This window comes from Rhinolophus ferrumequinum, chromosome 26 (genome assembly GCF_004115265.2).
Source record: "Rhinolophus ferrumequinum isolate MPI-CBG mRhiFer1 chromosome 26, mRhiFer1_v1.p, whole genome shotgun sequence".
NCBI lineage: Eukaryota > Metazoa > Chordata > Mammalia > Chiroptera > Rhinolophidae > Rhinolophus > Rhinolophus ferrumequinum.
Window position 1 is genome coordinate 7681845 of NC_046309.1, and position 4504 is coordinate 7686348.

Here is a 4504-nt window from a genome sequence, read left to right on the forward strand (position 1 = left end):
GCCCCGTCCGCCCCCCAGTACAACTCCTTAAGCCTGTCCTCTTGCCTGTCCCCAAGGCGTCTGGGGCAGCATGCCCACCCCCAGCTATTTATAGCCATCTCTCCATCACATGACCCCCCCACCGCCACATCTGATCTGCTTGGGGTCGAAGCAGGTGTGAGAGCAGTGCGGGGGAGGGGCTGGGATAAGAACCTGAGGGACAGCCCCACAGGGTATTCCCTCGGCAGGGCCAGCAGCACTGTGCCCTCCTTAGTCACTAGGAGGCTTCCAGCCCCAAGTCACTGGTCCCTCTATAAATATCGCCCAGACCAGGATGGAAAACTGCTTAGCATGCTTGCAAACCTCTGCGCTGGCAGAGTGCGCAAACTCGGCACTCTGTGTCCCACCTCTTCTGTCCAGGATGGAAAGGTGAGGCTTGGTGATGGAGGGCGTGATTCTAAGGTCTGGGAACACTGCAGAGTCACTCACCTGGGAGAGTAACCTGTGCCTCGCTGCCATTTTTCCCTGTTGAGTTGTGCCCAGCTCGGTATCTTCCCAACGGTTAGTCCTCCTGTCAGACCAGCTCTGCCTTTTCTGTCTGCCTGCAGCTAACAATGCTTTGGTGCCATCTCCCTGACCACCCCCTTATCACCCACGCTGTGGGGTGCTGTGGGAAGCAGGCTGATAGCCTTGAGTTCTGGCATTTCTCCCACTTCCCAGACTGATAGGTGCCAGCCCCACCAGTAGCCAGGATGGACGGGGAGGGACTGAGCTTCCTTAGGGCCTGTGGAACACCTGCCTAGGTCTATTGGGGTACATTAAATAACAGGGGGGGAAAGAATGTCTCATGACGAGCCGACAAACCTGCAAGATGATGGGGAAGTACTTGTGCCCAAGTATTCTTCCCTTTTCAGGTCAATAAATAACTTGTGTCCAAGGACAAACCATCTGGCATTACAGTTTCTTTTTTCTTGTACCAATTTCCCTAGGACATTCCTTCCCCTGTGAACTCCTCACTATAGAAGCCAAGGTACCTACATGAGCCAATGTGTCATGAAGGATCCATCACCAAGCAGGGTCTGTCCAAGTTCAGGGACAACAGGGTAGGGACACCAAACAGTTAAATTTTGATCTTGGCTACATGGAACTGTCCAAAGCAGGTGGGACGATGGATACCATTGGAAGCACCTTTTCTAACATGAATCCTACAAGCCCGAAGGCTGCCAAATCACCCACCAGATAACCGTGTGCCAATTTGAGGACTAAAGGTGATATTCGCCTTCTCTTCAGGCAGAAAACAAGAGATCTGAGGGGTTGGTGTGAGATGAAAAGAATACTGTCTTAATAAAGAAAACAGTGCCAAAGTGGAATTAAATATATATATATATATTTTTTTTTTCGTTTTTTGGGGGGGGGCTTGTTTCAGAAACAGGAAAGGTTTTCAACTGTTTGTGGAGTATGGGTCTCTTGAAGGTAGCCAGTTTCTGTAGGGGCTTGATAATCCCAAGGAACAAATATCGAAGGCAATTACCATTTTCCCACTATTCCCGAGAAAGTCAGGTCCTGGTGATGAATTCCAAGATTTGAAGGCTGAGATCAGTGGGGCTGGGAAAACCCTCACACTTGACCAAGCCAAGTGGAGGCACCAGCTGGAATTCTAAAAACCAGATTCTGGAATTAGGAGCGTCAAGGGTAACTACAGCTGCTAGGGCAAGGATTTGAGAGGAATTATCTTGAGTTTGAGATTAGAAATTGTTAAAATCTCATAGTTACCATCCTGTAAGAGAAGAAATTAAAATGTCAACTCTGCCCCCCTTCCCCGCACTCCGGGTACAGTGCTTAGGTTCTAATTTGGAAGGCCAAAGATGGATTTCTGGGGAGTTCTGTGAAAAGCTCCTCGAGGTGGAAACAAATTCACAAGCATGCATGTATTCTAAGATATGCATACTGTGTAAGATGGATTCTTCTCGGGTTTTAAATACATTTTCTTGAGGTCTGTGTTACCAAAGATTAAAACCGACAGGCTTATGAATTGCTCTTTGAAGGTTGGTTGTCAAAAGTGACCACACAGGACACACATGCAGAGGAAAGTGTGTTCCGGGGTGTCGGTGGCTGCGAACAAGCCAGCTCTGTGGCACCGCCACATCTATGTAAGCACGAATCTGCTCCCAGGGTTACACCTTTGTTTGCAGACTCCCACTTCTTCAAGTCTGGCGTCCCCTAGACAATAATACACTGTTCTACTCTCTGTGAGGGCGTTTCCAGTCGTTACTTTCTCTGTCCTTCCAGCCAAGCATGGAATCCATGAGCACCTTCTTTCTGAAATTTCACTTAGGCAACTGCAACTTCCTGTGTACTTTCTCTCTGCAGTTGTAGTCATTTCTCCTCTACTCCCTGTTGGATCTTACCTTCCAGATCCTTTAAAAATCCTTGGTCCTTTCCCCACGCCCCGCATATGAGGCTTTCCTGAGAGCACTGGACAGGTCTTTCTCTCCCCCTTCTGGCTTTTCGAGCACCATGCAATTTGCCCCTATTCTCTGCTAAGATGGAATAATGAAGTCTTTGGTCTCAGGTTTATTCTCTCGGCTCAGTGGGAAAAGTCTATAGCCCCCAAAAGTGAAGAGAAAAATCTCACGCAAGGGAAAGTCACAGAAGCACTATTGTTAGTTAAGGATGCACACTCAAGATGACAGATTGGCAGACTGGTGACAGACGGGTGCCTCAGAAAGGCAGTCAATTAGAGGATTCTGGAGCTGGAAGGATGCATGCAAAAGTTACCATAATATGTGCCCCCCAGTTAGCACTGAAGGAATGTTCTCTCGTGTTATGAGACTGAAACGCATTCTGAGACTTAATGCGTCAACAGCATGCAACGTACCAGGCATCATCACATTGAATCCTCAACCTTGTAAGGCAAAATTTTCCTCATTTCAGATAAGGGAGATCGAGGTTCCATGAGGTGAGGTACCTTAGCCAAGGTCTCCAGTATCTTAAAAGGCTAACATTCAAAATCTGCTTAAATCTAAGTCCATGCCCTCACAGCTCCATTTCTTCCCTTTTTGTACAACTGAAGTCTCTGAGCCTCCTTTTCCTCTCCTGTAAAGTGGGCAAGTGACGGCCGTGTGGGGCGTGGGGAGGCTGGACGAGCTCCCAAGCACAGGGCCCGCTCAGCGGAAAGTATCAGCGGCTTCCTCCTCAGATTCGACACCTTCCCCCTTTGCTCTGACCTCCCACAGTTCATTTCTTCATTTCCTGTTCTCCTCCTCCCCATCAGAGGAAACAGGCCGGGGGAGGGCAGCAGAGGGCAGCCCCCAGCTCAGGGAGGGGATAATTTTAGAAGAGAATCCCTGGCAGAGGTGAGCACAGGGGAAGGGAAGCGAGCAGTGAACCTGAACTTGATACCCTTAGTCAAGGGCGGGGATGGCAGGGCCACACAACCCAACTCAGACGGACGTCGCAGTCATTCCCAAACATCACAGCTCCAAAACGCTTTCCTGTCCCCAAAGTGGGTCCTTCCTGTCCTCCTACTTTTCCAGTACTTTCTTTTTATTTATTTATTTATTTATTTATTAAATTTATTGGGGTGACAATTGTTAGTAAAATTACATAGATTTCAGGTGTACAATTCTGTATCACATCATCTATAAATTACATTGTGTGTTCACCACCCAGAGTCAGTTCTCCTTCCATCACCACATATTTGATCCCCCTCACCCTTATCTCCCGCCCCCCAACCCCCTTACCCTCTGGTAACCACTAAATTACGTTCCCCAGATTAATTTTCAAAACCCCGTGGCCATCTTGTGGTTACTGATTGTTTTCTAATCCCCTCACCTTCCCCTTTACCCCCACTCCCCCCGCCCATCTAGCAACCCTCCGTTTTTCCTTTGTCCAGTACTTTCTAACGGCTCCGAGACTTCGTGTCGCCCCCTCCCGCGAGGCCATGCTGCCATTCCTTCTTACAGCACAACCGAAGGGTCCAGTCGGTCCTCGTGCCGTGTGCCCTCAGCTGCCTGCACCCGTGATGCGACTCGGTGCCTCTCGCTCTTTCTCCACGACTGGCCCCCGTCCCACCGCCGCTCCTGCAGGTCCCATCTCTTGCTGAACCTCCGCAGCCCAACTGCACTTGCGCCCTTGCCTCTCCAGCATGTGGTTTGGACACACCGCACCCCAATGGCTCCCCGACTCACGCAGCCCACTGCTTAGATCGTGTCCTGGTTGCCCAAGAATTCTCTCACAACCTGTGCCCACCCTAGGAAACCTGAAATCCAAATTGGACCAGGTGAGGTAAGCAATTCTATAATCCCCGTTACCATCCTATTCCAGCCCAATGTTTCTCCAGCCTTCATCCCATAGCTTAAAACGGATTCATCTCAGGCGTGGACTTGTACATATAAAAAAGATCTGGCAGCAAAATAAGAAGGGGTATGCCTGGTGCGGTGGTGAGGAATGTGGTAAGGGGCTAAGAAAATAAAAACACGTGGGCTTCACGCGATTATCTACAGACAGAGACATCAGGCACACA